A 12,662-nucleotide genomic window follows, 5' to 3' on the forward strand; every position below is an offset into this window, starting at 1 on the left:
TGCCAGTATATTTGATTTATTATTGTCAAGTGTTACTATACAGTGAAGAGTATTGTTTCTTGCGCGCTATACAGACAAAGCATACCGTTCATAGAGAAGGAAACAAGGGAGTGAAGAATGTAGTGTTACAGTCATAGCTAGGGTGTAGTGAAAGATCGACTTAATGCAAGGTAGGCCCATTCAAAAGCAGGGAAGAAGTTGTTCTTGAGTTGAACGATAGATGACCTCAGAATTTTGTAACTTTTTCCTGAACGTGGAAGACAGAATGCCCGGGGTGCGAGGGTGCTTAACTTTGCCGAGACAGCAGGAAATGTAGACAGAGTCAATGGAAGGGAGGCTGGTTTACATGATGGGTTGGGCTACATTCATAGAATTATAGAATCCCGACAGTGCAGAGGAGGCCATTTGGCTGATGGAGTCTGCACTTGACAATCCCTCACAGGCCTTATCACCCTAACCTCACATAGTTCCCCTCTAATCTCCCTGACATTAGGGTCAATTTAGCATGGCCAATCTACCTAACCTGCATGTTATGGAAGGAAACCGGAGCACCCGGAGGAAACCCATGCAGACAAGGAGAAAACGTGCAAACTCCACACAGACAGTTACCCGAGGCCAGAATCGAACCTTGGGTCCCTGGTGCTGTGAGGCAGCAGTGCTAATTACTGTGCCACCATACTGTCCCTTACACCCTTTTGTAGTTTCTTGCAGTCTTGGGCAGAGCAGGATACAACCAGAAAGAATGTTTTCTATGGTGCATCTGTAAAAGTTGGTGAGAGTCGTGACTGACATGCCAAATTTTCTTAGTTTTCTGAGAAAGTATAGGCATTGGTGGGCTTTCGTAACTATAGAGTTGACATGGGGGCAACCAGGACAGATTGTTGGTGATCTGGACACCTAAAAACATGAAGCTTTCGACTTTGTCCCCATTGATGTAGTTGGAGCATATTCTCCACTACACTTCTTGAAATCGATGACAATCTCCTTCATTTTGTTGACATTGAGGAAGAGATTATTGTCATCGCATGAGTTCACCAGATTCTCTATCTCATTCCTGTGTTCTGTCTCATCACTGTTTGAGATTGTCAATGTAGGGGAAAGCTGTGGAATCAAACCCCAGTTCAGACTCGAGCACTAACCCAGCCTGACATTGGGGAAGTGCTGCATAGCTAGTGGTACCGCCTTTCAGGTGAACCCTCAAGGTGGATGTAAAAGAACTCAATACTATGTTGGAAAAATAAGTCAAGTGTTCTTCCCGGTGTCAAGGCCTATGCTTATCTCTCAACCAACAGCAATAAAACAGGTTTTGATTTACCCCTTTGCTCAGGATTCCTCCTGAAATAAGTTGGTATAACACCACCAAGGATGTTACAATCTTTGTCAATGGCGAGTTTAAGCATACCAACACAGAAATTCAGGTAAACAACACACTGCCTGTTCCACAAAAGTGAGGTGGGTTAAAATCATACAAAAATCAAACAAATACAGAACCTAGGTCTTTGTTGAATGCTATCTTTGCATTATTTCCCCTGTATATTTGACCAGATAGCTAAGATATCTATCAGTGCATTCAAACCAAAATAATCAGGAAGTCAAATATAAAAGCAAATACTGTGGGTGCTGGAACTCTGAAATAAAAACAGAAAATGCTGGATAAACAAAGCAGGTCTGGCAGCCCCTGTGGAGAGAATGTTGCAAAGTTGAGTTTGTGAAGTTTGAGTTTAATGCTGATAAAGATGGAACATCTCCAGAGGCCAGGGCAGCCAGTCAGAAAGCCAGCATTCATCTCTAGAACAGCTCTCCTCTGTTGCCAGTTTAAATATCTCTTAAGAGAATTATCCAGCTATCCAACAGAAGGATACTGAGTCAGAAAGACCTTACAGGCAGTGGACAACTACAAAAGAACTCCAAAAGCTTCCAAATTCCATCAAGCCTGGTTGTATAACTTCTTTGAGAGTTACTAAAATTCCGTTATTACTATTTTGGTAATATGTTCCTTGTATTATTATTCAAAGTGGAAGATTTGTGGAAGAATTAGAAGGTGGTGGGCATCCGGAATTTTCTGCCCAGTGGTGGTCAAGGCTGAAACACTCAAAACATTTAAGATGTACTTGGAACTGCACCTGAAGTGCTATAACTTGCAAGGCTAGACCAGGAGCTAGTAAGTGGGAGTAAAATGTGTAGCTAGTTTATTCTCTCTTTGGGGCATAAACCAGCTAGATAGTTAGTATCTTTTCTCAAAGGTAGGAGTGTCTAAAATTAGAGGGCATAGGTTTAAAGTGAGAGGGGAGACACAGAAGGGTCTATAGGGGCAATTTTTTCAAGAGGATGGTGAGTTTCTGGAACAAGCTGCCAGAGGTTGTAGTGGAGGTAGGTACAATTTTGTCTTTTGAAAAGCATTGAGATAGTTACATGGTGTGAGCAACAGGTAAAGATGCTGTTAACACATATATCTGTACACCATAGAGAAATAGCTTAAAGTCAGGTAGACTGGATATAGCCAGGCACATTGATAACCCACATTATGGAAACAACTGTGAGTTTAGTCACAAATATAGGGCATAAGATTCACTGCTGCTAACAGAGCAATAGTTAGGGATAATAAAAAGACTGCCTGTGGTGTAGAGATAACACCAGAGGTGTGGTGTGCAGTGAAGCATACACCACATCTTGAAGGAATGTACGAGGTCCAAGTTACAAAAAGCAAATGGTCTGCAAGATGTGTTGTTTCTGCAACTAAGCATAAAAGGGGGAAAAAAGTCACTGAGATAGTCGGGACAGCAGTGATTAAGTTGGCAAAGGATTGATTACCGCCAATCTGAACTGGACATGTAACAGTGTTGGATAAGATGGATGAGTTTGCTAATGCACTCTTGTGATAACAGGAGACATTGTTAGCTGGGGAGTAGAGGGGATGGAAACTTGGGGCACCTCGAGCCAATAGGGGAATGACAACACATAGATGGGACAGGGACCACCAATTAGGGGAGAACAACACATTGCAAAGCCATTACAATGCTTATAAAAAAGTATAAAAATGTGCTGCAAATCGATGTAAGGTGTGCCTATTTTATTGGATACCCGGTCTTGCAAGAATGTTAAATAAAATATCTTGCTCCTTCAGAACTTGACTTGACTAAATTGTTTGACTGTGAGCTGCGTTTCTCACAATGGGTAAAGTAGGGATCGAGCGATATGTGCCAAATGTGGGCAATTGGGAATAGCTTAGTGGTAAAAACTGGGCAGCATGTTCAAGTTGGGCTGAAGGGTCTGTTTCTATGCTGTAAACCTCTATGATTCTACATAAAAAATTGTAAAAATGCTAGAGAGAAAAAACATTATGTGGTCCCTTTAAAAGATGGTGTTTTGTTTCAGGGTGTGGAGGTCCAAAATGCAAAGTACCCAGAGAGTCCAGGCTGAAACATTTGTATCAAAGTCAAGCTTGTTTTGACAGACAACCTGTTTTTCTGTTTAAATTAGCCCAACCAATTTAAAGCAGACTCAGCTATCTGCACCTATAAAATTTGAATTTGATGGTGTTGACAACGTCAGACCAATTCTATTGTAGGAAAATTGATAGGTCATCACAGGTATAAAAGAGAGTCCAAAAGGGGGAAAAACAGGAGCCCAACAGAAGAACTGTCACCTTTTAAGCTCAAGAGGGAAACAGCAGCTCTCAACTCTGCCACCTTCAGATATCTCTTAAGAGCATGCACCATCTAACTAGCGAAAGGTGCCAAATCAGAAAGAGTTACAGACAGACGAATCCACATAGGAACTCAAGTTTTCAAGCACCACAAAATCTGGTTATATTTTTTGAGAGTGACTGAATTCTTTTTTTTGATTAAGTAATGAGTATTGTATTTATGTGTACAGCATTCCATTAGAATCTTATTTTATTCTGTATGTTACTTGTTTAGTTAAAGTTAGGATCAGTTAAATAAATTGTTAATGTTCATTTTAAAGTAAGTTTCAGATATTTCTGTGAGTTAACCACTAAATGTTACTGAAGAACAGTTCACATCTTCTCACGCGCTTTTAGTAGATTACAAGGTAAGATATTCTTCTTTGGAAGATTCAGCATTATTTCTCAAAAGGGAGTCAACCCCTGCATCCTGACAAGAAAAGGAGTTAACATTTCAAGTCTGTAAGACTTCTTCAGAGATGATGTGGAGATGCCAGCATTGGACTAGGGTAAACACAGTAAGAAGTCTCACAACACCAATCAGCCTCTGATCTTCGGGTAAGCATTCTCCACGGCGGCCTTCACAACACACAACGGTGCAGAGTCGTTGAGCAGAAACTGATAGACACGTTCTGCACGCATGAGTACAGCCTCAACTGGGATCTTGGGTTCGTGTCACACTATTTGTAACCCCTATGACTTGCCTGGGCTTGCAAAATCTCACTTACTGTCCTGTCTGAAGACAATACACATCACTTTAACCTATGCTTAATGCTATCTCCACTCACATTGTCTGCACTTTTGAGACTTGATTAGCTGTAAAAACTTACATTCTAATTAGTATTCTATAAACTGAGTGTGTGTCTTTACATCCCCTGTTTTTGATCAGAACTCTCCACTCACCTGACGAAGGGTCAGAGGCCCAAAAGCTAGTGGCTTTTGCTATCAAATAAACCTGTTGTTCTTCAGAGATGGACAGGAGGTGGAGCAGCATAGAAGGTCAGAGATAGGCCAGTCCTCAGGAAAGATTGTCAAAGATGTCAGAAGACAAAGGAAGTGTTAATGAAGACATTAAGAATAGCAGAACAAAGGTCAGTGCTCAGTGAAAGCAGAGCTAAAGATAGCCCTGCAGGTTGGGTTTGCATTGGGACAGACATGAGGAAACCAATTAGGCATCAAGCCTATCCACCATTCAAACAGCTGGTCATCTATCTTTAGTAAGAAGTCTGACAACACCAGGTACTTAAACCTGGTGTTGTCAGACTTCTTACTATGTTTACCCCAGTCCAACACTGGCATCTCCACATCACATCTATCTTTAGTCATACTTCTTGATGTTGTTAGTCTGCAGAAAACAAATTAATTTCTGTCATGAACATGCTCAATGTCTGAGCTTCCACAGTCCTCTGGGGTGGAGAGTTCCCAAGATTCACCACCCTCCGAGTGAAGACTTTTCTCCTCATCTCAGTCTTAAATGACCTGCCCTATATTGTGAGGCTATGTCTCCTGGTTCTCGAATCCCCAGCTAGGGCATCAAACTTTGTGTAGACCCCTAAATGCAAACACAATGTCCCTGGTGTTGCAAAGAATGGTCTGCCCACTTTGCCGTGGAATGCTCCAGGCAGTTGGACAGGGATATGCAACCTGTCCTGCATGGAAGAGTTTATGCAGAAAATCACCTTTGACCACAAGTCCATCAGAAAGCTGTCCAATGTTAAATCTTTTGAGGCCCTGCTGGAAAGAGAGTGGCTGCTGTCAGATGGTTCCCTAGGTAGATAGTTGAATCTAGATAAGCAAACAAAGAGCGATGGAAGAACCAGATTCGGCATGAATTGGAATATGGACTGCAGAGTTTTAGATGAGATCAACTTTACAGAGATTAGAGGACAGCAGGTCAGACAGAAGATCATTGTAATAACTGATGTGGACTTACGGGCTAACAGTGAAATGTCTGCAAGAGCGTGATGGGAAAAGAAGTCAACGTTGCACCTGCTTGAAAACAGGAAGCACAAGAAACAAGAGACCATCAGACTCTATAATTTGCTTATAACTGGCCAGACAGCAGTGTTCCAGAGATCATTAGGATCTTCATTAACTTAACCTTGCTAAACAAAAGTATCCTGTTTATTCCTGTTAATGAGGTTAAGTCTTAATAATACGATAGAACTCAGGCCGGGTGTGTATGGGAATAGAATCCTACAGTGCAGAAGGAGGCCATTCAGCCCATCGAGTCTGCACCTATCAGAATCCCATCCAGGCCCTATCCCCATAACCCCATGCATATACCCTAGCTAGTCCCCTTGACACTAAGGGGCAATTTAATATGGCCAATCCACCGAATGCGCAAATCTTTGGACTGTGGGAAGAAACCAGAGCACCCCAAGGAAACCCATGATCTTATGATGAAGGAAAACTACAATGTTCCAGTACAGCTGCAACATTGCCATCTACCTGGCAATGTGGAAAATTGCCCAAGTATGTTACATCCACAAAGAGTTGGACAAAGCCAACCTGGCTAATTACTGCCCCATCAGTCTACTCTTAATCATTACTAAAGTGATGAAAGCGGTAGTTGACACCGCTATCAAGTGGCACATAATCAGCCGTAAATTTGCTAATTGACAGTAAGTTTGGATTCCGCTAGGGATACTCAGCTCCTGACTTCATTATAGGTTTGCCTCAAACATGGAAAAAGCTAAAACTCACAAGGCTAGGTGAGAGTGACTGCTTGTGATATCAAGGTAGCATTTGACCCCTGTGTAGCATCAAGCAGCCTAGCAAAACTGGAGTCAATTGGAACAAGCAGAGGGGGAAAGGGGAAACTCTCTATGATTCGGAGCCACAAATAGCATGGAAATAGGCTGTTGTGATTGTTGGATGTTAATCATCTCAGTCATGGGACACCATTGCAGGAATTCCTCTATGCACTATGCACTATGTCCAATCATCTTCAGTTACTTCATCAGTAACTTTTCCTTCGTCATAAGATCAGAATTGGGAATGTTTGTTGATGATTGTACTGTGACCCCTCAGATGCTGAGCAGTCCACGTCATAGAGGTTTACAGCATGGAAACAGGCCCTTAGGCCCAACTTGTCCATGCTAATGTGTTAAAAGACAAAAAATTGTATCCACCTCTACTACTACGTCTGGCAACTTGTTCCAGACAATCGCCACCCTCTGTGTGAAAGAATTCCACTTCTGGACCCTTTTGTATCTCTCCCCTCTTACATTAAACTTGTAGTTTTAGACTCCTGTACTGTTGGAAAAAGATGTTGACTATCTAGCTGATCTATGCCCCTCGTTATTTTACAGACCTCTATAAGATCATCCCTAAGCCTCCTACACTCCAGGGAAAAAAGTCCCAGTCTATCCAGTCTCTCCTTATAACTCAATCTTTTTCCCTAGTAAATCTTTTCTACACTCTTTCTGCTTTAATAAATGCTGTCTATAATAGGGTGACCAGACTGTACACAGTATTGCAAGTGTGGCCTTCAAGTCTTGCACAACAAGACATCACGTATTCAATGTTCTGACCAATGAAACCAAGCATGACCTTCTTCACCACCTTGTCCACGTGTGACTCCACTTTCAAGGATCTATGAACCTGTTCTCCTAAATCGCTTTGTTCCATAACTCTCTTCAACACCCTACCATTAATTGAGTAACTCCTGTCCTGGTTCAATCTACTAAAATGCATCACCTTGCATTTACCTAAATCAAGCTCTATCTGCCATTCATCAGTCTAATGGCCCAATTGATCAAGATCCCATTGCAATTGTTACGATGCAGAAGTTGACCCCTATTATAAAGCAGAGGCTGATTCCCTCTATCAGAGGGACCCCTAACCACTCTAAGAGGAGTACCTCACTTTATAATCTGTTAAAAGTGTGTGAGAAATAGTACAAACTGCTTCCAGCAACTTGTAGTGGTTAAATCAAAATAACTACCTGAGATTCTCTCTGTAAAATCAACAAGTAACACTTTATTTATCTAACTAACTGAATAGATTAACTATATTATTAACAAACTGAATAAAACACTATTCTAATAGAATGCTGTTTAGGTAAATACAATTCCCACTTATTAACAAAAAATAGAACTTTTTTAGTCACTCTCAAAATACAACTAGGTTCTTCTTTCTCCTGTCTGGAATCTCTTTTATTTTGGTACCTTTTCTATTCAGATGAGGCTTTGAGCTAAAAGCAATTAGCTATGGCAGAGAGAAAGAGCACTTGCTGGCTGTTTCTCTGGATCTAAGAGCTGTCTCTTATACCCCTGATGACATTCCAACATCCCCACAATAAGTTCCCAAGTCACCAAAACATCAAATTTAAATCTAATAGGCTGCTATCAGCTAAGTGTCTAATTTAAACTGATTGGGCAAAATTCAAAAACAACATGTTGACTTGGCAATACTACTGCCTGGCCTTTTGATACAGTGTTTCAGTCGGTGTACTGCATGCACTTGCACCTCTTTTTTAACTCTTACTTGTTTAGTTAAAGTTCCATGTTAATTAAATAAACTAAGCGTTCATCCTAAAGTAAGTGTCACTGCACTTGGTACTTGGTCGCCGCACTTACGCAAGGATATTTTGGCCTTGGAGGGAGTGCAGAGGAGGTTTACTAGGCTGATACCGGAGTTGAGGAGGTTGAGCTATGAGGAGAGGCTGAATAAACTAGGCTTGTACTCGTTAGAGTTTAGAAGAATGAGGGGAGATCTCACTGAGACATATAAGATGATGAATGGGATGGATAGGATAGAGGTGGAGAGACTCTTCCTGCTCAGAAAGGACAGTAGGACTAGGGGGCACAGCCTCAAGATAAAGGCGGGGGGCGGTTTAGAACAGAGTTGAGGAGGAACTTCTTCACTCAAAGGGTGGTGAATCTCTGGAATTCTCTGCCCGTTGAAGTGGTGGAGGCTGCCTTGCTAAATATTTTTAAGACGCGGATTGATGGATTTTTGATAAGCAAGGGGATTAAGGGTTATGGGGAGAGGGCGGGAATGTGGAACTGAGCCACGACAGATCAGCCATGATCTTATTGAATGGCGGGGCAGGCTCGAAGGGCTAGATGGCCTACTCCTGCTCCTGTTTCTTATGTTCTTATGTTCAAGTATTTCATTAGGTAGTCACTAAACATTACTGAAGAACAGTTTACCTTCCCACATATTTTTAACAGATTACGAGATGAGGCATTTATTTTGGGAGGAATTTGGCGTTACTTCTTTAGGGGGTGTTGTGAAGTTGGTGTTCATAAAATTGTCTGTTAAAAAGCTGGGTTTTTTTCTGTACTTAAAATATTGAATAAAATAAGGTTCTACTGGAATGCTATTCAAATAAATACAATGGCCATACATTAACAAAAAAAAAATTGTCACTCAAAAAAATATACAACCAGGTTTTGTGTCTTTTGGAACCTTCTGAACTTTCTCAGTTGATTTCTCTGTTTGTGAGTTCTTTTTGGTTTGGTACATTTAGCTGGTTAGATGGTGTGTTCTCTTAAGAGATATATAAAGCTGGAAGGGTGGAGAGCTGCTCTCTCCCTCTCGAGACTTGAGATGTGGCAGTTGCTAACTCTGTTTTTCCCTCTTGCACACTCTTTTATATTTGTGATGACCTATCAATTTTCCTACAACATGATGGTTCTGACTTTTTTCAGCATCATCAAATTCAAATCTTGTACGTTCTTGGCCTCTTTTAGGTCAAACCAAATAAACAAACTCAAGTTAAATCAGGCCAAAGTAAAAGGGGCAGCTCCCCAAAAGGAGGGGAAACAACCCGAACAAAATCAAAGTACGAAGGAAACTTGAAACATCAAATTATAATATGATTATTAGGGTCGATAATGCACCCCAGCCCCTGCGGTGCCCAATGGGCGTGGAAGGCATCAGCTGCGTCCATGGACACCGCATGTTCCCTCCCCAGGGACACCTGGCCGTGAACGTAGCCGCGGTCAATGGGTAGGCAGTCAGGATGGATGGCCCACTTAATTGCCTGCTGCCTGTACTTGTAAATGGCATGATTCGCCAGGCCCAGGAGCACATTCACAAGGAGGTCACCATCCCGACCCGCCCCTCTCCATACTAGGTGTCCGTCGATCAAGAGCGTGGGACTGAAGTGCAAACAAAACATTAATAAAAGGTTCTTCAGAAAACAAAACGGGAGTGCAACCTAAGACATAAAACATAGACATGGTCCACGGACTCCACAAGGTCACAGACGGGGCAAGTTTTGGAGCCCGTGAACCAGTGAATCCTACGGTTGTGAGGAACTGCTGCATGCTTCGCCCTCCGTCCCAGGTCCCCAATGTAACTGGGGGAGATACCTCTGCAGAGGGACCTCCACCAGGGACTTCCACCACCCAATAGCAACAAGACCCGCCAAGGTGTATTTGGGCAACAGGCGAGGACGCAGTAATGGAAGGTGTGAAACAGCAGCCTATGCAGAAAATGCCTCCGTGCGGTGGAAAAAGGCACGGAGAACATTTCCGCGAGGAGGCACATGCTGTGGGGCACCTGACCCGAGTAGGGAGGCTGAGGCTTTGGGCCAAGGTGGAATTCCATGTGAGCAGGGGAGCACTTGGGTGGGATCCCACTGCACACCTGTGCTGCCTCAAGACCGTGTGCATTTTCGGGGCCGAGCACACCCATTTACAGGTTCTTGGTAGCTGAGTGCCTGCTTTAAATGGATTGGGTAAAATTCAAACATTCAAATACCTGAAGGCTGTTACCAAGGCAACCCTGTTATCTGGCCTTGAACACAAATGTTTAAGCTTGGATTCAATATGTACTTTGCATTTTAAACCTCCAAGCACTGAAACCAAAACCAGCTTTTAAAGGGACCGTGCAATGTTTTTCCCTCCAGCATTTTTACATTCTTTACATCTTTACAAACTCAACTTCGCAACACAATCCTAGATAACCTTCTTCACTGTCTACTATACTACCAATCTTGGTGTCATCTGCAAATTTACTAACCATGCCTCCCAAATTCCCACCCAAATCATTAATATAAATGACAAGGAACAGTGGAGCCAGCACCCTAGCCTGAGACACACCGATGGTCACAGGCATTCAGTTTGAAAAACAACTGAAAGTGATTTACAAGTTAAATGTTAACTTACACCCATATAGATGCAGTAAGCGAATTAAACAAGTAACTATGATTTTAAAATATTTAAGCTCATATTCTAAATGTATTTAACTGTGATTGTACATTTTGGCCAATGCAAGTTACTGAAAGGTGTGTTGGGAAAGATAAAAAGTTTAGAGTCAAAGTCTAGGAGGCAGGAGATAATGCTCAGCTTTATAAGACCCTAGTCAGACCCCTCTTGGAGTACTGTGCTCAGTTCTGGTCACCTCATTACAGGAGGGATGTGGAAGCTATTGAAAGGGTGCAGAGGAGATTTACAAGGATGTTGCCTGGATTGGGTGGCATGCCTTATGAGGGTAGGTTGAGAGGGCTTGGTCTTTTCTCTTTGGAGAGACGAAGGATGAGCGGTGACCTGATAGAAGTGTATAAGATGTTGAGATGTATAGATCAGGCGGATTCTCAGAGGCTTTTTCCCAGGGCTGAAATGGTTGCTACGAGAGGACACAGGTTTAAGGTGCTGGGGAGTGGGTACAGAGGAGATATCGGGGTAAGTTTTTCACTCAGAGGGTGGTGGGTGAGTGGAATCGGCTGCTGTCAGTGATGGTGGAGGCAAATTCGATAGGGTCTTTTAAGAGACTGCTGGATGAATACATGGGACTTAATAGGATTGAGGGTTATAGGTAAGCCTAGATGGTAGGGATATCATCGGCGCAACTTGTGGGCCAAAGGGCTTGTTTGTGCTGTAGTTTTTCTGTGTTCTATGTTCAAAGGCTTGGGAACACATTAGCTAACAGAATCATATCTGGAAGATTCTTACGAGAAAACATATTTTGCAACAATGATGAATAGGTTCAGTCACTTTTCAGGCACAGAATAGATATGCCCCTGGATGCAGGAACAGATATCTATTCAGCCTGACAGTGAGCTGGTGGGAACCACCACTTTGACCCTTACAGTAGCATCTACTGTAACCAGGCAACAGGAAAATAGCTTCAGCAAGAAGGTTGTTAACATCTAGATTTTATGGACAAATGAAATACCATCATGCTGGTACATACAATGCAGTTGGCTGAGATACTTGACAGAGTTATGTATAAGAGATCTGTTTTTTACTGATAACTTCAGAATTTGTGGGAGACCATCTGTGACCATCAAAGTAGCTTCTCCCATTGATCACTGGTTTTTAATAAAAACCAGTGATTTTGTACTGTGACATTGGTTTCCTGAGCCTAATTACTATCTTGTCGAAAACCCCAGAAACACAACCCTCTACAACCGTCTGTCACGATGTCAATTCTGTATCCAATTGCCTACAATTTCATGGGATCACTCTGGATCCCGTGAAATTTAACCTTATGCAACAACCTACCATGCAATACTTTGTCAAAGGCTTTGCTAAATTCTATGTAGACAACTTCGACTGCACTGCCCAAATATCCAGGTTTGGGCTGACAAGAGGCAAGTAACACAAGCACCAGGCAAATGCTATCTCCAACGAGAATCTAACCATCTCCCCTTGACATCCAATGGCATTACCATGGCTAATTTTTCAAAAGTTCTGGATCCAAGGCCCATTTGACAGCCAAGGAAAGTGCATTCATAATGTGGCCAAATAGGTGGAGTAAAATCTCTAAATTGTAAATCCTTCCAACACACACCAATGGCAGGCAGTAAGACGGGGAGAGATTCATGTGTTGGAGCCTTTGCCATCACTATCCATAACTCCAGACTACAACATGGATGTAAAAGTGTATGTTGCCATACAACCCAGGCTCCCTAAGTGAATTGTTAAACACCACCAATTGTTTCAGGATGGCTCTGTCAGAGGAGTTTGATGTTCTTGTTATCGGTACTTTGGTCGGCATATCGAAAGGGCAAACGTAG

Source organism: Carcharhinus amblyrhynchos, chromosome 15 (assembly GCF_965287045.1).
Source record: "Carcharhinus amblyrhynchos chromosome 15, sCarAmb.v2.hapA, whole genome shotgun sequence".
Classification (NCBI taxonomy): Eukaryota; Metazoa; Chordata; class Chondrichthyes; order Carcharhiniformes; family Carcharhinidae; genus Carcharhinus; species Carcharhinus amblyrhynchos.